Below are 20,358 nucleotides of genomic sequence, written 5' to 3'. Positions count from 1 at the left end.
AATCTTTCAACCACTCTTATAATGTAATAATGATCCCCTCTTAATCTGAATCAAATTTCTGCTGAGCGTATTTTCAAATTTAATGTTACCCACAATTGGCTTTGCCAGACATTGATTCCTTGGCTTGGAAATCAAGTGTATCAATTACCAGCAACTTCAAAAATCCAGCAATCTCTTGTCTAATTTGAGTAAAATGCAAGAGTTCATTCTTAGAAATTACTAAAGCTAAACAATTATATTCCCAAATCACCCACTTTTATCACATGAGAATAGGGTCATTCTTTGTGGAGATAGAGGGAGATATTTTGGGAATATGGTTTTCTCTAGTAGATGTCCCACAGCATATTTAGATATATCCTCCATTCCTGCAGAGGAAGCAAACCATCTGCCTTTCTCAGTGGTTTCAAAAACTAAGCCTGTTCCCTTTGGATTCAGGAAACAGGACATTTAAATGTATCTGTATGCTATCCAGCATAAACTTGCTAAGTCAGGCTGCTTGGCTGCTGTTATGCTGCAGTAGCAGCCCTGTGTCTCAGTTCATTTAGCGGCTTGTATTCCTTTGTTTAAGTGGCTCTCTGCCAGCCTGTTCTCAGACAGCTATTTGGTAAAGCTTTTCTTTGAAAAGCAGGAGTAGGCTCTGCCTTATCTCTGAGACATCCCCTCCTCCTTCTGTGCCTTCACGCTGACAATGCTGGGTTGGAGGCGGGGGGATTGGGATTTTCATTTGGTATATATGCACAGCATCGTCTTCAGCACGAGTGCGCACACATACGCACACACTTGCTCACTCTAAGGGGCTTTGGTAAGCAGGGAGACTGCGCAGGGCTCCTACCCTCACTTTCCCCTTTTTCCAGCTGGCTTTCCCTCTCCTCTTCAGTCTTTTTAGATTCTGAGTGAAGCTGGGACCGCCACGCGGGCACAGGGGGAGGAGGGCAGGTAAGAATGCTTATCTCATTTTACGCAGTTCCTTTTGCTTTCCTTTCTTCTGGTGCAGAAGGATGGATAGTCCTATTTTATGCGCCTGTGCTTTGATGCAGCAAGCATAGTGCAGAAGGAGCTTGTTGGCTTGAGTGGCTTGATGCTCTGCCCTCCAGTATTGGCGCATAGAGAGGCATCACTGCATACTGGATTACACAGGGGACAGCTTGATTCCCTTGTAGCGCTGTTGTCATGTTTAATGCATGTCCTATTCTTTTAAACGTGTGTCTGAATCAAGATGCAACTGTGTTTGTACAATCATGGACAAATGAGTTTCTGCAGGGAGACTACGCCAGACACTGTAAATAGATCTTTATCAAATATATTGTGTTTTAAAGTGGCAGATGATTTATTATTTTTAGTTGTTCCTTTAAATAGTTTAAAAGTATTTGCATCTGTTATTGCAGATCTGCTATATCTCTTTTCTCTGTGTCTGTAAAATGGCGAGTTTGTAAGTGTTATGTTATATTTGTAGAATTCAGTAAAACATACAAGAGAAAGCTGTATGTAACTTTTGAGTAAGCTTAAAGTTTTTGGAACAAACACTTATGTTTAGTCTTGTCTATATCTCTAGCAGAAATGACCCTTGACATGCCGATAGGTTGAAACGAGAAATGTTAGCTACATTTTATATTGTTTTCTTTATTCATTACTAAAGTACTCATATTAAAGCAGTATAATGATAATGAAATATATTTCTTCTGTATTGTTTCACAATGACTTATTGGATTTTTTTTTGTTAACATTTTGTATCTCATGTTCATGTGGGTGCTTCAAACAGTATCATTATGAACCATAGCACTCAGAATTGAAAGTAAGTTTTTCTTTTTACTTTATTGATGGTTCAATGCATAATACATCTGTCAGTAGATCATCAGCCATTCAGAGACTGAAAGAAGGAGCAATCTGAATTATTTGCACATAGGTAGGTCTTTATCTTGCCTTTGTATTTCTAGAACTATGTATTTATTTGCTTTTTAGACAACACCACTGACCAAAGTGTATATATTACCTTTGTGTACCTATTTAGGAGATGCTTTTTTATCTTTGATGAAAACATGGAAAACCATAGTTATTTATTGTTTAAAAGAAACAGTCTTAGGCACTCAAACAGTACTTCACTGCTGACTTTGTATTTGCATTTTTTGTTTTATGTGTGTGATAGGTGGCAAAATGAATCATACTTCCTGCCCTCAAAGGATAGTACTGCCCTTCCTCTTTTTGCCTCTTCTTTTTTCCTTTGATTAAGCATTAAGTATGAAATGGATTTGATCACTTAATAAAAATACTGGAAGTTTAAGAATATTTCAGAAAATATAACTGCGTTCATAGCTTCAAATGTCATTATTCAGGGAGCTTGAGTTTTAAAATATTATAAACCTTTTGTTTAGTTTGAATTATACAGCCACTTCTTCCTTAACATCATATTAAGATATTATGAAACTCAGGAAGAGGCTGCTGAGGTTTTCTTTTACCATTATAAAGCAGTTTTTTCTTGCTATATGTTAAATGACTTTAACTGCAGGACTCCTTCCTTGTTCCTTTATGAAAGCAGTTTAACAGAGAGGTAAATTAGTTGCAGATTTTGCATTCTTGCAGGGAAATGCTACACCTTTACACAGTTTAAAAAAGTAGAACTCATTAAGAAAGAACATTCAATGTTTCCCTAATATTTTTTGTCTTTCAGTCTTCATATTCATTTAAATTAACAGTCCTTGAAATGTCAGGTATTCTGAAATGGACATTTTGAAATTAGTATAAAATGCTTTAAGGTGCTACTTAGTGTAGGATTAGAGTGAATACAGTGGAGATATCCCATGATACCAAAGCAATGCTTTAAATGGGGAGTGCCTTTACACTTTACAAAGTAACTTGACAGTAACTTGTGTCATTTTGCTTAACTTCTTGTTGCAGTCAGAGACCTGGAAACGTAATTAACATTGGTGTTCCGATAGATTGATAGATAGAACTTTATTTCTCCCAAGGGGAAAATTTGGCTTTTTACAGAAGATCATTAGATAGATAGATAAATATATTATTACTGAGAAAAGTGCTATATAAATGTAAACAATTATTATTATTATGGTCTGAACACACACCAAAATGACAAAAAAGGAAGAAAGTTAAAAAGAAAGAAAAACATCTGACTTGGCACTTACATTCACAGTGTGGCATTATGCAAGTATATTGCTATTGGCATAAAGGAGCCCCAGTAGCGTTTCTTGACACACTTTTGCTTAATAATTGAATGGCTGAAAGAACTTGGTTTTTGTGTGTCAGGGAGAGGATATGCAACATATATGATGGCACTCATTTTTGTTTTAATTGTCTCTTTTGCTAATGCCTCCTGGGGGTCCAGAGTACATCCTATAACTGAGACTGTCTGTTTAATTAGTTTTATGATTCTATGGGCCTCTCTTAAAGTGATGTAACAGACTCAGCACAACTCAGCTTAGAAAATTGCACTGTCCATCACAGAGTTATAGAAAAGGTTTATTGCAGGCCATAATGTCATCTTCTGTGTGGCTCGTTTAATGTCCTAATACTTCAGATACAGTTATGCATACACTCTTAGTTTCCATCATATACAGAATGAAAATACTGCTGTAATACAAATATTTCATAGTTAAAGCCCTAGAATTTTAGGCTCTGCTCCAAGTTTAAGTAACCTCCAAAATTATTCTTAAAAAAAATCATATTTTCTGTTCAGTTTTGGAAGAATAGTACGTATAAGTTAGTGGTTAATAAGTATGCAGTAAGTGTGATTGTCTTCAGTTTAATTTAAGTTTTGCAGATCTACTGATCTGTCTTAGTAATGTGGAACAAATATTTTCTTGGAACAAATATTTTGTTCCAAGAAAATGCACAGGTAACATTGTAATTTGTAAAGAAATGAAATGTGAAACTTGAAAAGCGTATGTTGACAGCTTGACAATATTTTGTAACACCAGCATATTTTTTACACAAAAGCATTTGAAAACTAACTGTAAAGTTTACCATACAGGCTTTTTAATCCTTCCTTATTGTATATTAGAAGGGAACAATGACAAATATAGGAAAAGCCCATCAATACTTTTCTTTTGACAAAGAAAATTTAAGTCTGTGGGACATTCTTTGGTTGTTTTTGTAATGTTGTTTAGGGTTTTTGAGAAGAGGGAAAGGGATGGCCTGGACCATCTGTAGTAGTTAAAATTTTTGTTTCCTGGTTTTCTTCAAGTAAACCCATCAGAAATATTTTAACCTCTTACAGAATGATCTGCTCATATTTTTTAACCTGATTAATATAAATATATGGTCACAGGTGGAGCATAGCTTGACAGCAGTGACAATGTCAGTCACTCACAGGGCATACTCAAAGAAAGCCTTCTATAATCACTAGTGCAAGGTAAACTGACACATTATCCAACCTAACTTGCACATCAGTTGAATGTGAGAGAAAAAATGCAGATGTGCTGAGAATGTTTTACACAAACATGACAGGGCCAGGAAGCAGCAGTGCTAACCACTTTGCAATCCAGAATGAATATCATGTTCAAGAAAATAGTGGACATGTAATACCCATGTTTCCTCTGTTGCATTTTTGCAATTGCTGCCTAAGGACCGTCTTTACTGTGAAGGTTTGAGAAAGCAGCCTTGAATCTGTGCTAAACACAGTGTGTATTTATTTTGTGTGACATTCTATTAAAATTTCAGCTATGTGAATTTATGTGCAGAGTAGCACTGGTTGGTTTTTAGTTTTTATCAGTTGGTTAAATCTAATGTTGCAGATTTGGCTGTTTAAATAAGAACGGCTATTCATTATTAGGAAATGTGCCCTGCTGAAAGCCTGCTGCTCTCCAGGTTGCATTAAAGTGCTGGCTGTATGAAAACATTAAACATATTGATTGGCCTGATCCAAGTTTCAAATTAGCATTTGGAGAAGTGGGATGGAAGCCACTTGGACATTTATTTCTTTTTCCTGTCAAAACTCAAAATCAGGGAGTTAAACGTTTCATTTTTTTTTTAATTTATTTTTTAATTCCACTGTTTAGAAAAAATAGTTAACCTTCTGTTGGTAGAGGACTGCATTTTATTCAAGTTCCTATCACATAACTAGGTTAATATTTCTACTTTAGAACAATATGAGCTAAATGTTTTTTCATTAGAAAAGTAAAAATGAAACATTTAGCATTATTTAATTTGCACTTGAAAATATTAGATCAGTGTTATGGATTAGACAGTAATTAATCACATTGTGCTATTATGTTGATTATGAAGTGCAATAAATAGTTGAAAGCGGCTGAGTGAGCAATTTGGTTTGGGTAACAAAGATTGAAAGAAGGGTTTTCAATTGGTCATTTCATGTTCCAACATATTGTTTGTTTCTCAAAGATTTTGTCACCTTGCTGATGCATAAAGAAAACAAGAATCAAAAATATGAAAAATACATCTATTGAAACCAAAACAAATTAACTTAAACTACATTCTGATACTAGAAAAATAAATATAGAATTAGATAAATGTTGATAAAAGTAGGTATAATAAAATATGCATCTATCATATATCATTAATTAAAAAAGAACAAATTGGTATTAGTGGGCTCCTTTCAAAAAATTGCTAGGGGGGCGCGATTAAAACTGTTATGAAAACTCAGGTCGCAAATACGTTAAGGTTGAGAAACGCTGGATTAGCACAATGAAGTTTTAAAGCAATGAGTTGCATGGACAATATATCCTCACATTTAATTTAATGTAAAGTTTGTAGAGAGAAAAAAATATTGCTTTTCCCAAGTAAACATTACTCTCCACAGAATTTTTTTTTTAAACAGGAAAACCTCTTCCCATCACCGTTGAAATAGTAGCTACATTCTTTTTTCTTATCTAATGATTTTTTGACTCTTAATTTTCTTGTTTGGCATCTTTACTAAGCAACATTGTTTGAAGATTTCTGATACTTTCATGGCCATCTTTCGGGCTGTCTAAAGTTGAACTGCTTTTCTTTGCTGAAGCTTCTCTCCCAGTTCTGCAAGAGCCCCTGGCTTTTTTGATTCCAGTGTTCGCTTCATAGACAGAGCTTTCAGCTGAGCTCCATTGTGGCCTTAATTAGTCCCGATTGTTCAGATTGCTTACATGCTGTAAGCACATGGAAATTAATTGACACATTAAGGGTACTAAATCAGTCTTTAAACTAATGGATTTCTCCAGTAATCTTAGTCATTTCCTGGGTTTAAGCTTATGTTTGTAAATCTATTATTGAGTGTTACTCTGAGTTTCCTTTCCCATTACATACAGTCTTATGTATATTCTTTCAAAATATGTTTTTCTACAATACATCTGTCTGCGATACCCTTTCCTCATTTTTCTTTTATTTAGATATGCTTTTTAAACACTGTTCTTTGAATATCAACAAAAAATCTACATAATATTACATTGAGTTTTGCTGAACCAAAACAAACTTTGGAAAATATAGTTTCATATCTATTACTTCTAAATCCAGTTTTTTCAACTTATATGGAGTATATAAATAAGGCAGTTTTTCACATTCATAGATCTTGCAAAGCTAATTAATTTGTTTTATACCGAATTAATTGTGAGTTCTTTATTGTTAGACTTTTCAAATTATTCATTTTCTCCTGTACCTTTATTTAAAAATTGCAGTAGGGATCTAGAACTTAGAAGTATGACCCCTGTATCTTCAGTTCTTAAGTCACTTTAATAGTTAACAATTACATTTAGAGTTGATCGTAAATCCTCCCTCTCACATATAGTCATAAATAGTTTAGCTGTTGTTTACCCTATAGAACATAAGAAAATATGAAAAAGTGATATTTGTGAATTAGTTTGGTCAGAGGCAAGTTAGTGGTTTGCAGGGGTTTTTATGTAAGATATCAAAGTAATTTCTGAACAGCACATTTCAGTACCAGAAGTGACTATGCCAAAATATATATTTTTTTAATTTTTATTAATTTTATTACAATCCATACATAGCAATCAAGTTTTTACAAAAAAAAGAATTATGTTAAGAACAGATCGCTCCCCACCCCATATATATTAATTGAGAGATCTTTTTCCCAGTGTCCTCTTGGATCTTTGAAAGGAAGGAATTGTAAAATGATTTTATATATTGTAGAGATGGAGTCTAATTCCTTGAGATTGAGCAATATTTTTTCCAGCGTGGATGAGGGTGCAAGATGAGGAAAGTCTCAAAGGTTCTGTTTAACAAAGTTCCTGATTTGAAGATAGTGAAAGAAATGTGTAGCTGGAATGTTAAATTTGGAATGTAATTGTTCATAGGATGCAAAGACGTTGTCTATATAAAGATCTCTAAGCAAGTTAATTCCAATTTTTTTCCAGATATTAAAAACTGCATATGTTTGCGACGGTTGAAAGAGGTGGTTCTCTTGCAGGGGTGCCACAGATAGAAGCTTCTCTGTCTTAAAATGCTTCCTACATTGGTTCCAGATTCTAAGTGAGTGGAGCACAATTGAGTTATTAGTGTATTGCCGATAACGTGTGTTTATTGGAGTGCAGAGCAAAGAATACAAAGAAGTACTGCAGGATTTTACTTCTATTGCGGTCCAAGCCTGTGTATGTTGTTCTATTTGTGTCCAGGTTCTTATCGCCTGTATATTTGCCGCCCAGTAATAAAACTGGAAGTTAGGTAGAGCCATGCCACCTTCTGCCTTTTGTCTTTGTAGGGTCGCTCTTTTGATGCGTGGGTGTTTTGAATTCCAAATAAATGAGGTTATTGTTGAATCTAATTGCTTAAAGAATGATTTATTAATGTATATTGGGATGTTTTGAAATAAAAAAGGAGCTTAGGAAGAATATTCATCCTAAGCTCCTTTTGTTAAGTCTTCCAGCTAGTTTGAGATGAAGGGTTGACCATCTATGCAAGTCTTGTTTAATTTTTTCCATGCAGACGACGAAATTTTGTTGATAAAGAGCTTTATGTTTACTTGTGATGTTTACCCCTAGGTATTTAAACTGTTCTGCAATGATAAAAGGTAGGGTGTCTAATCTAATATTATATGCTTGAGAATTCACTGGAAAGAGTACACTTTTATTCAGATTAATTCTGAGACCAGAGATCTTTTGAAATTCTGTGAGTGCTGCTAAGACTGCAGGCACAGAATTTTCTGGGTCCGAAATATACAGTACCATATCATCTGCATATAATGAGATGTTCTGTTCCAGTCCTTCTCTGCTAATCCCCTTTATCTGATCAGTATTTCGACAATGTATTGCCAGTGGGTCAATGGCAATCGCAAACATCAGCGGTGACAAGGGGCATCCTTGTCTAGTGCCACGTTCTAGTTTAAAGTAGTCTGAGCAAATGTTATTAATGTAAACTGAAGCTTCTAGGTTAGTATACAGTAATTTAATCCATGCACAAATGTTCAAGCCAAACCCAAACTTCTCCAATATAGTAAAAAGGTATTTCCATTCAATCATGTCGAATGCTTTTTCTGCATCCAATGATAATAATATTTCTGGGGTGTTTGATTTTAATTTTTTTTTTGTTTCAAAAATACCTACATATAAGGTCTCTTACATTATATTTAAAGACAACACTTTATCACTTTTTTCAGATTACTTTTCATGAATTTGTATTATATGGATACTTATATTTTTGTTTAAAATTGACAAGAATTTGTAAGTACTTTCCTGCTTCTATTTCTGATTATTTAACAGTGTACCCATAATTAATTAGAGGCTTAAGAGCAAGAATATGGCTAGGGTACCCTTTTATTCCTTCTAAAACCTAAACCTGAGATTAATGTTAGACTGGCCTTGCAGCTGTGCTGGGAACACTAGGTGTATCTAGTTAATCTGATTCAGAGCTTCTGTGGCTCCAGTTTAAACTTTGATTAGTATTTATTGACTGCTTTTAAGACTGTAGATTTACAAATAGATTATGATGTCAACATGAAAGGTCCAAGTGTAAAAGTTATCTATTTAATGTTACTTTTTAAATTTGTAATGCAATGTGTTATTTTTTTAATGATAGGTTTTCAGGGATGCACATTTTAATTAGATTAAACTTTATTAATCCCATGGGGAAATTCAAAATTTAAGTTTAGAAACACAAAGTGTACTTATCCAGCAAAGGCATGAAGTCACATGTATGGATTATATTTATGGTAGAAGAATTAAACCATAACAAGTTAAAATGTATTGTTCAAAACCACAGATCACGGCAAATTTATAAAACTTCTATATGCACAAAAAGATACTTGAATTGTACATACACAACTTTCCACACAAACGTTGGCATTTATAATAGAAAATTTGACAGAAAAAGATTTGTATTTTTATGGTGTTTCTGGAACATCTACAGTATATGCAACATTTTGTAGGAACTTGGGAATGACAAGTAGCGAAATGTAGCCAAACCAACTAAATAACGATTCACCCATATAGTACAGTAATTCATACCAGCAAGCTGTTATTGTAATGTGCGCTGATGTGATAAGTATATTACCCCTCAGAAGTGATGAATATGATATAATGACTACATTTTAGTTCCCTTTTAAGACGTCCAATGCTGCTTATTTACACTTACTTTAGCTACCTATTGTCACTTCTCAGGATTAGAAACCAAAGCACAGTAAAACTACAGATATGATTCACTTTCTCTGTACATAAAAAGCTCTATGTCTACAGCCTATTTGTAGCCTAATGGTTTCACACAATGGGTTGCAACTGCCTGAAGACTACACAATGGTCATATACGAAGGAAACAAGCTTTTAGAGTTGGATTATTTTGCCCATGATGATGACTGACTTATGAGCTGATTTAGACCTTCAAGAGACATTTTCTTGGAATTGCAGAATGTACTGAAAGACAGACTGCATGAAATCAGGCTACACCTGTTCATAATGCAGGTTTTAACAATAGTTGGCTTTCTGAGACCAGGAACCAACCAGAGGGAACTGCCGGACAGGTCAGAAATATTTCAGTCAAGCTTCATCTCTGCCATGCCCGCTATTCTATATTGTACTGACAAGGCACAATATTAATTTTTTTGCATGATTTGGTGGTACTTGAAAACATAAAAGAAATTTTGCAGCAGTGTTTGGTTTTCCAGACATAACTGGAGCAATTGACAGCACTCATGTTGCAATAAAGACACATAGTGAGAATGAAGTAGCTTTTTGTAACTGTAAGCATTTACATTCTATTAATGGACAAGAAATCTGTGATGCCAAGGTGAGGTTCACAAACATCGTAGGTCAGTTGGCTGAGTCTGATTAATTTATTTTGAGGCAAAGTAAAGTTTATCAGATGACTTGCTTAAAGTTCTGCACATAATGGCTGGATTGTTTGCATTTCATATAGCCTATACTATTCATTGTACTTTTCATGTTATTATATGTGCTAGGTGATAGTGGCTGTCCTGTCAGATTCTGGAGCCTTATGCCTTTTCTTGAGCCTGCGCTTTAGTGCAGTATGGAGAACGCCATAGGACTTCTCAAATGCAATTGAAAGTGGCTGGATACATCAGGTGGGTGGCTACTCTACTTGTCAATGATGGTTTGCTGCATCATGATTGCAAATGTAGGTTGAGTAGCATACTCCATGAATGATTGTTCCACACTGGCAATCAGGCGGGTTTTGAGTGTATTCATGTATGCACATTTACAAGATTATTGCAATTTATAAAGGTACATTTAAATAGAAATGTATGACATTTTTTATGTATTAGTGTATGCATTTTCTTGTTGTTTAAGCTGTGCATATTTTCATGCTTGAATCCACACAAAGTTTCATAAATCAGACACCAGGGGCCTCATGTATAATGCCATGTGTAGAATTCACACCAAAACATAGCATATGAACTAAAACAGAAATGTGCGTGTGCATAAAAAAAGTCCTGATGCACAAAACTGTGTGAACACCAAGTTCCACGTACTTCCTCTTTATCAATCCCAATGAACGTGAAATTTAATGCACATGCACACGTCTACAGCCCCATGCTGACTCCACCCAGAATTTTGCATATTTTAATATGCAATTCAATATAAATATCACCTTCCGCTTGGTGTTTTGTTAAAAGACAATGGCAAAATCACTTGGAAATATAATTTCAGTGAATGCGAAGTGGAGGGAAGTAGTAGGTAGTGGTATAAGAAAGAAAAATAAGTTATGGAGCGATACAGCATGGCGGAGACGCTCGAAAGTTCAAATTCAGAAAGTCGAGCAGTTTCCCGAAATAAAAAGAAGCGGTCAGATATTAAACTCAATGTGAAAAGGTGAGTTGCAGCCCACCATCTGTTTATTCTGTTTCAGACAATATTAAAAACACTGACCCCCGTGCTGATGATGCAACTTCATGTGGTAATGGTGCTGCTGTGCTCAACCTATCTTAAGACACTGGCTGCACACACACCTCTGCCTCGGAAACCGCTGGACTACCATCTGGCTGTCTGCTGACAGACACTGTTCTGGATGTCAGTAAATGGAATAGTGAATGCTGTAAGAGATGTGTCCAGTGAACTAAGGAATATAAGGGCTGTACTATATGATACTGACCACAATTTAAATGAATAGGTTAAAAAAATAAATGTTGCATCTGATTACCTGTTTTTACATTCTGGTAATTGCATTTAAATGAAGCTGCAACGCTGTACGATTTTGCTGACCATTTGGTGGGTCAGGGTCAGGTTCATCATACCACAGCTCTTCAGATATGGGCAAGCCGCAACACACTTTCTGTAAACTATAGAGCAGCACATTAATAGAGTGGAAATGCATTCTATTTACATAAGCAAATTTCATTCTCTGAAGGCACCTTTACAGTGTAGCATTGGCACTGAGCGAGATGGCTATTTGAGCTGCTTGCCTTTTGTTGCACTACTTGGAAAAAACACCTGCGTTTTTAAAGTGATGCTGTTTTTATAGGTTCTCCAGCAATATATGATGTAATGCCATCTCATTCTTTTGGTGATTTATCCGTGGCTGATGCAACTTGCCCAGCGCCATTACAATAGCAATGTGCTGACTGCTCCGATTACATCTGGAAAACCAGACCTTGCTGCGAATTGCGCTTTGATGTTTCACAGTTCAACCACAGTGTAAGGAAATCTTGTATATCTGAATGACAAGGGGATAATACCAGCCTATACAGCTGACATGGTGTGACTCGATGATGTTTGTGAAATACCCGATCGGTCAGCAAGTTCATGTTAAAAAGCTAAAGGTTAAAGGTTAAAAACCTAAGAGTAGACAGAACTTGCAAAGAAACAGGTAGAGCACAATTCCTCAAAGTCTGCCTTTGTAAAGCCGGCACCAGTTCAGCACACAGATCCAAGAGGATAGCTCTTGGAAATCAAAATCAACTTAGAAGCCAATCATCATCATCATCGTTATCATCATCTAGAAATATGCACTCTTTTCTGATTCTTCCATTTACGATGTCTTCTAACAACGTTAAAGCAGCTATGGTAGTTGGAATAGTTTGGCCACTCCATTATATTGGTACAGAATGATTACAATCAAGTTAATTAAGTTTGTGAATGATATGCAGTTAATTTTGGTGTATTTTATAAATCCTGCGTCATTGATGCAAATATGAAAAATAAAGGTAAATGACACAAACAATAGCACTGTTTTGATTCTGGGTGCCGCCAGTTTGCAAAGCTGAGCAGAAATGTGTGTACATCCAGTCGGTGGCTACTGAGAAAATGTATTTGGTTTTACAGAAAATTTAGTTTTTATACATCTCAAAGTTTGTGAAGAAACAAGTTTATGCAACATTTTTGTGTATATGCACTGTTGATACATGAGGCCCCAGGTGATTGCTGTGAGGTTTAGCAAAGGATAATGAACATGTTATAAATTTTATTTAGTGAACAATGACAGCTGTGTTACTTACACAGATCAGTTTTGTTGTTTATAGTATGATGTCAAGTGGCAAGTATAAAGTACTAAATTGGTGTCGTGCTGTTTAGTGTCATTCTGTAAACAGGTCTAGATGTTACTTGTCAGAACGCATTAGCTAGACTGAGTTAGCCACAAAATGGCATTGTCTACCACTGGTCCCAAGGAGTGACTCAAGTAATTTGTAGAATGGTGGGGAGGGCAATAGAGAAAGTGCTGTGTGGTAGAGATTTGTAGGTTATGAATGAGAAGAAATTTCAGTTAGAATCAAGATCATATTGAATAATTAATTAAAATTAATGTAGACATGAATTGGTTAGCCCAATCTGATATGTTGCTTCAGCTCATTTTCTGTATAAGTGGTCTACCAAATGTGCATCACAGCTTAATATGAATAGTCAGCAATTTTTGATATATTGTTACAGCTAGCACAAACAAGCTTTCAGTCTCCATTTTGTAGTGATATAATACAGATCACTTTACATTGTAAATATTGCTACAGGCTTGATTTCTGGTAATGAAAAGACATCATTATTCTCTGTTGTAAAATATGTGATCTATATCAGTCTTGCATAGAGTACATATCTGCCAATTCTTGCCTACCTTAGATAGATACTTAATCTTGCAAGCTGTATTATTTTACAGTCTAGTTTGGATTATAAAGCATCTTACTATATTGCCAATTGTGAAATGCATTATTCTGTATTGACTGTAAAAAGTCTATTCTGGTCATTACTTTTATTCATCTCTGATACTTCATATTAATTTTATTCTCACATTATTCATATTTAGTCTCTTGCTGCTGTGATCATAGCTCCGTATAACATTAGGCATGCCATGAAAGGTTGGAAAACTGGCTGATGAGAGGGCCAGAGTGGCATGTGCGTAATGTCTACTGTGGCTCTATAGCTTCAATGAAGGCACCTTATATGAATACTTTGCAACAGCTGTTTCATTTTAGACATTTTATAAAAATGGCGTATTTAGTTTATGTGAGTTGCAAGTGACCTCTGTAAATTGTGTTTCCATATTTCTTGTATGCAATATATGGGCACATAGTTAAATAGTTAGTTAGTTTCTTTACAAGGCAGCACAACAAAAACCATGTCACAGTTTCTTTGAAATCTCAGCAGTTCTGCTTTCCAACATTGCAAGTCAACAGCTGTTCAGCTCTATTGGGCAACTGTTTGTTATTTTTTGAAAAGAAAACTGCAACAGTTGCAAGGGAGGTGAATTTTGGCTGTTTATCACAAGCTCTAGTTGCCATATGATGTATTATTTGTGAATATAAAATATAGGCTGATTAATTTGAACCATAATTGTATTATGGCTGTGCAGGGCATGTGGGCAGCTTAAGGTAGCAAGTATCTGCTAATATTTTCCAATATTTTTAACAGCCCCCATCTCTTTACTTTTGCTATAAATTCTGATACCTTTCTAATTTTTAAGTGTGTCATGTCAGTACTAGCCGTGCATCTATGGTTGGCTTCCACTGGATATCTGACAGTATTGCTCCTGAGGGACAACAACTTTTCTGTTAGCTGTTTCTCATTAATTGTGCTACAGTAATGACACAAATTGTAGAACTCAAAAAACTGATTGCCCATTCACATTTCTAAACTTTGTATAACCCCTGAGGGGTTATTTATATACAGTTAAGTATCCAGAATAGTTTCTTGTAATTTTTTGTACTAATGCTTAATTTATAAGTTTAAATTCTTAATTTTTGTCTCTGTAATCATGTAAATCATGTTTGCCTTTACATACTTACAAGTGCATATGTCACATTTGATAGAAGCAAATGCCAAATACATAAGGGAAAAACAAATGAAATAATAATTGCCTTTCAAATTCAATACTTTTTTACGAATATGTTGAGTGAGACCATTCAGTTTTCAAAGTGAGTTCTGAATATGACTGTCCTTTTTGCAGTCATTTTTCTGAGAGCGATGCTCCTGCTGTGAATGGAAACAATAGATTAATTGAGTATCTTTCGGGAATGAAGAGATAACTCTTAGATTTCTTTTGCATTTGTTTAGTAATTTGTGAAAAACAACTCTCTGGCTAAACTCACAGTCAAGTAGATTATCCTTTACATTTGATTTATGGCCTCTATACCTTTAGATTTTGTTTTCTTTGGATATTATACTACAGTATAGATACCATTAGAACCAAGGATAAATGACACAGTGCTAGAACTTGTGCTTCTCTCTCTCTGTCAAATTCAAAATGTTTATTAAGGTAGCTTTCTTTTGAACCTTACGAACAATTTTTAGATAATGCAATAATTGGAATAAGGCATGTATTTTATACAAAACAAGGCTGTTTCAGTTCGAGTTTTTTTTTAATGCAAAAACTACAAGTTGAGAATTTTTGGGAATGAATATAATACACAATTCATAGGTACAATATATAAAGTTTTACTAAATGTATTGAATCACAATTGTATACAGTAAGGAAATATGTGATAAAACATTCATTTGTTTTAGAATTTACAATTAACTTATTTACATTCAGATGACGATTAATTAAAAAATGAGATATTTAAGACAACATGAGTTTTGTCTTCAAGAATATCCATATATTTTCATTGAGCTTATGTTAGTCTGGTTTCCTACTTTCTCTGAAGTGATTTTTGCTGCATTATTGGTTTATATTCTATATACCCTTGTTGTGCAAAGGGCACTGTTCAGTCAGAGGGTATTGCTTAGCTGTACAACTTCATTTTGATTCATATCACAGTTATGGCTGTCTCAGTAACAACCAGGCTACTTTTGAAGAAATGCTTGCTACTTATACACTGAAGAACTATGACAGTTCAGTACTCTAGGTCATAGGCTACATCATATCCAGATTTCATCTGGGCTCTTCATGAATAAAAATATTCTGGTCTTTTGACAATTAAAGTAGTTTGATATTGAGATAAATAAGACATATTGTTCCCTTCCCCTGTTTCAGAATATTGGTTAAATCCTTTAATCCAAGAAAACATGGATTCTTTGTATTTTTGCATGTCATAGTTTTTCTGTTTGTCTCTGCCATTTGCCTTGCATGTAACAGTGCCACCTCTCTTAATGCTTATATTTTTCACTTAACTTTGCCACCTTCTCTGCTGTTTCTACATGTCTGCCTATGTTTCAAACTAAAATTTTGGATAGTAAATTCTGCAGTTTTGCATTTTTTATGGGTGGCATATTAATATAGTGATTACATCTAGTCGACTGAGGAGACTGGAATATAATCTCGAACTGATTTCTGTTCATGTAGTGTTTGTGTGTTTTCCCTTTGTTTGGGTATGGTGGTTTTCCTATGACATACTAAACTTAATTTGTGCTGCCTAAACTGACCCAATCTTACAAGGGATAAGTATGTACAGTCTCTAGTTTTGTGTAAGAAAATGTTCTATACAGATAAATGTTATTATTGTAACAATATGTATTTCTCATTGAGGTGTTGAAATGATGCTGAATTTTCTTATGTTTCTAAAGATCTCAATATGGTATATGTTTCTAATAAATATAATGTGGTCTTGTACTGCTGTATGTTCTCACATTCATGTGAACTCAAATCACAAGAAACAGTGGGTAAAAAATCAAGTTCAAATGTATTGCCGTGTGTACTCAGTGCAGTGAGATTCTTACTTCTGGGTCTCCCACAGACTGTTCACAACATTAAAATACCTTTAGCAAACAATGAATATAACACCAAAACACATTAAATACAACATCATATGAGATATATAAAAAGATATGCATTAAGTAAATTGTGGTGATTTATATATTGAAAGAACAGTGTATTAAATAACAAGTATCTGAACTTCTTAAACTCTGTTTGGTCCAAATAGTAGAAGGCTTTTCTCCTAGATAATTAAGGAATACTTTCCCCAGGATGTCAACCTTGATATTTCAAGGGAAATGAGTTTACATGTTTACATTTTCATTTTGGTAAGGTTTCTGCCACAATGTTTTTGACCTGACAACTGTTCATTTATTATTACAGTGTTCTTCAGATTGGCTGCAGAGAAAAATAAACGAAGAACATTTAACCAATATAAAATTAGGTTCAGCTCAAAATCTGCAAGAAATATACAAATCTCACAGAATTTGTCAAAAACATAGTATAGCAGAGACAATGCATATACAATTTACAGTACAGGTTAGCATAAGGAAACATGCTTGAAAAAAAGCATGATGTGCCACCAGTTTCCCTTTTAGGTTTTCCATAAAGAAGTGGGGGAAAAAAACCTCATTTTTAAGGTCCAAAGTGCTGTTTAAACAGAGAAGAAATTGTAACTTTGTCATCACTCTCTCATGATGTTCATTACTAGAAGTTGCTTGTCTTAGAAGACAGACCTCATATGTAAAGGAATAAAAGAGTTTGTGATAAACAAAATTTCAATAATCACATTGGTGTAGAATTTCTTATCCCCACTACGTGCTCTAATGAGAGAGCATGCTTTGCTAAGATATCGTGTCTTCTGGCTTGTTTTAAGTGCTGAGAAACATGGATCATTTCTGACACTGGTTGGAAAATCACACCAAAAGTTACAACCAAGGAGAATTATCAGAAAATTTGCATCCTATGATATGTGATTATGTTCTTATGTATAATCATTATTAAATTCTGTACCATTAAAGATGATTGAATCATTAAAAGCTTTATGCGATAAATGATGTGTATTTTGAAATCTATTTTTAATTTTTTTTAATTCATTGGATGAAAACTTAGAAAATTGTTATATAATGAAATTTCCTAGCTTTTCTTGTTATTGCTGTTTCATTCTGATACAATTTGAAGGTTAAAAGTACAACTTTACCTACCTGAAAATATGTTTTATAGTAATCATTTCTGCACGATGGATTAGTGAATACATATATTCTTTTTTTGCATCCTGCATGATAAAAATTGACTTAGTTCACAGTATTTTGAAATAATTGAATTCATAACTCATTCAATATACAAAACTCAAATAAGTTTATTGTTGTGGAGATATTTGGTGCAAGGTAGAAATCATTGCTGAATGTGATACAGTTTCTTTGCATGACAGTTTGAAAAATGTAAATTTCTTATAATTATTGTGTGTTGAATAAACATCTCATTCAGAACTAACAAGTATAGTTCTGTCATATTTTAGGCTAAATGTATGTATGTGTTTTAAGTTTTATTATTTTTGTTGCTGATTTTGAATAATTACTAGTATTTTGAATGTCTTTATGGTAATTCTGTTAATTTCATATATGATTTTGTAATAGCGTATTTTCTTTAAATGTAGTTATGTAATATGTTTTATGTTGGTTGTACCCCAGGAGGCAGGCCCACCCTGACATCACAACTTCTTAACTCTCTCTCTCAGGCTATTTACACTAAAAGAGAGCTCCGAAGTAGAAATCATTGTAATTTATTGGAGTTTATTGTGAGTATCACTTTTTGTGGTTGGTTTTTTCTGAGGTTTTGATTATTTTTCACTTGTTTTAAGGATTCTGATTAAATAACTATGTGTTGGTACTTTGCTTAAGATTGCCTTTTAGACAACTCCTTTACTTGTTTTGAGTCTTTCTGGAATTTTTGCTTTTAAATAAATACTTTTTCATCTAAAGTTTTTTTGGGTTTCCATTCTTTGACAGGCACTTTTTGACAATGGAGACATTTAAGTTCATTTTTACGGTTTAAATGCCTTTTTGGGCTTGCAAAGTCTGAGGCATACTAATGGAGTTGGATTTAAGCCAGTTGGAGTGAGGCCTTTTCCAGGTGGGCAAAGGAAGCCTGGCTTGATCAGTAAAGCTTTTTGGAAGCCTCACACTCTGTTCTTCTTACTCCTTTGACTACAAATTTGGGCAATTTCAAGCAGATATAGCAAAATTAAAGTTTAAGTACTGTGAATTTTTATATTAGTAGTGTCCTATTCAGTAATAAGCAAGTGAACAAACCATCATTATTCTTGAGTGACATCAGCATATAATAAAAATGGTAATTATGACTACATATAGCTCATTCTAAAAGTACCTGTATAGCAGTATATGGAAAATAATGATCATTCCCATTGAAACCCAAATTCTGTTAATTTACATAGAATCAAAGCCTTTAATATGGATAAAACCAAGGTATTAGCACATCCCTGTTTAAAGTGAAAAGTGTCAATTGTTGAATTTAATGTATCGGTATATTAGTTTTTTCTCAGTCTTTAACTAAATGTAGCTGCGTTTTCCCAAAATTACCAAAGTTCTGCAGCTTCAACTCAAAAAATGGGATTCAACAAAAGCCTGACGCGCAGAAATGATTCCACAGACAAAATATCTTCATTTTTGAAAGTTTAGTTAAGTTTTAAAGTAAGACAGATCACACAAAAAAAAAGAAAATTAAAATAGCAAAAAAGGGAAAATTAATGTTAAGAAAAGTTCAATTGTAAGCTTAATCTTGTTACATCTCAAATCGTTACTATTTACTTAACATTTCTGAACCATTTCAAAACAGGACTGCAGAACAGGAATTTCCAGAGCTGAACTCTTAATTAGTAATATTATGTGACCTTGTTGGTTTGTGCTGTATTATAGATTCATACTAGGTTCACATTTACTCAAAATTCTTGCAACTACTTTCACTGTGGATTGACGCCCCAAATAAAATAGCTCAATTCAAGCCCTAGACCACTAGCCTCAGGGTATTTGAGTTTTTGTTTTGTATATTTTGTCGGCAAAGTTAGAGAGCATTGTGCTGAATAGTTGGTGTCAATTTGTTATTCTGTTGATTTACCCTGATCTGTTACACACTCTCAAATGTTGACTAATTGAAGGTCAACTGCTCTCATTACATCCTAATTAATATTTGATGATTGTATTGTGATGCATGTTTAAAGGCAGTTTGATTGGGTTGAACGTTGGTTCAGATTAAAAGCAAAATAGTTAGGAAACAAAAAAATGTCTTTTTGCTAGGGTGATTTTGTGAAGGCATATGATGTAATGTAATGTCACAGCGGAAAAGTAGATGCAATTGTGCTTTTTATGACCCTCCTCTCATACCTTTTAAAACATTATGCATACTTTCTATGACAGAGATTCTGAATTTATTTTCTGGATTTTAATTTACTTTTGTATTTTGTTGACAGGTTTAGTCAGAGTTTTAATTTGTTGTATTATTCTTGTTGCAGTTTGGCTGTGACACCACAGAATGAAATGCTAGACTAAGACAAATATCCATATTTTAGTTGTATTTAGTCTAAGTATGGTTAATCAGTGCCTTAAATTATTTTCATTTTTTAATTTATTGGTCCTTTTACTGATCTCCCTTAATCCAGTTTGCTGGAAGCATATTATTGCAGCACTGGGTATGAATCAGAAACTATGTCAATGTAACACCCTTTAACTGTTTTTAAATATTAAGTTAGGAAATTACTCAGAAAGATGGGGTATAAATGAAAATTAAACACAAAAGAAATGATAAATCTCTGTTGGTTATTTCTCTGAAAAATCATACGTTTTCCATACATTTTGTTGTAATTGTGTGATCTTCTCAGCAATAATA

General features: G+C 34.1%; 1 protein-coding gene across 6 annotated transcripts in view; it reads left to right on the top strand.

Moving 5' to 3' along the window:
* The window catches only part of kcnab2a (potassium voltage-gated channel, shaker-related subfamily, beta member 2 a), a 363,257-nt gene that overhangs the window by 39,134 nt on the left and 303,765 nt on the right, over window positions 1–20,358 (top strand). The window contains exon 1 of one of the 6 annotated variants that reach the window (XM_039756174.1): window positions 810–936. The exons of 3 other annotated variants lie outside the window; for them this stretch is intronic. The gene's annotated coding sequence lies outside the window, so the exon portion shown is untranslated. Of the gene's footprint in view, window positions 1–809; window positions 937–1,053; window positions 1,280–10,364; window positions 10,466–20,358 lie in introns of those variants that run through there. 2 more of the 6 variants (XM_039756175.1, XM_039756176.1) reach the window with 2 other exon arrangements.

The sequence above is a fragment of the Polypterus senegalus genome, chromosome 6 (genome assembly GCF_016835505.1).
Source record: "Polypterus senegalus isolate Bchr_013 chromosome 6, ASM1683550v1, whole genome shotgun sequence".
NCBI lineage: Eukaryota > Metazoa > Chordata > Cladistia > Polypteriformes > Polypteridae > Polypterus > Polypterus senegalus.
Note: the sequence above shows the minus strand (reverse complement) of the source record. Positions and strands in the feature narration are given on the sequence as shown.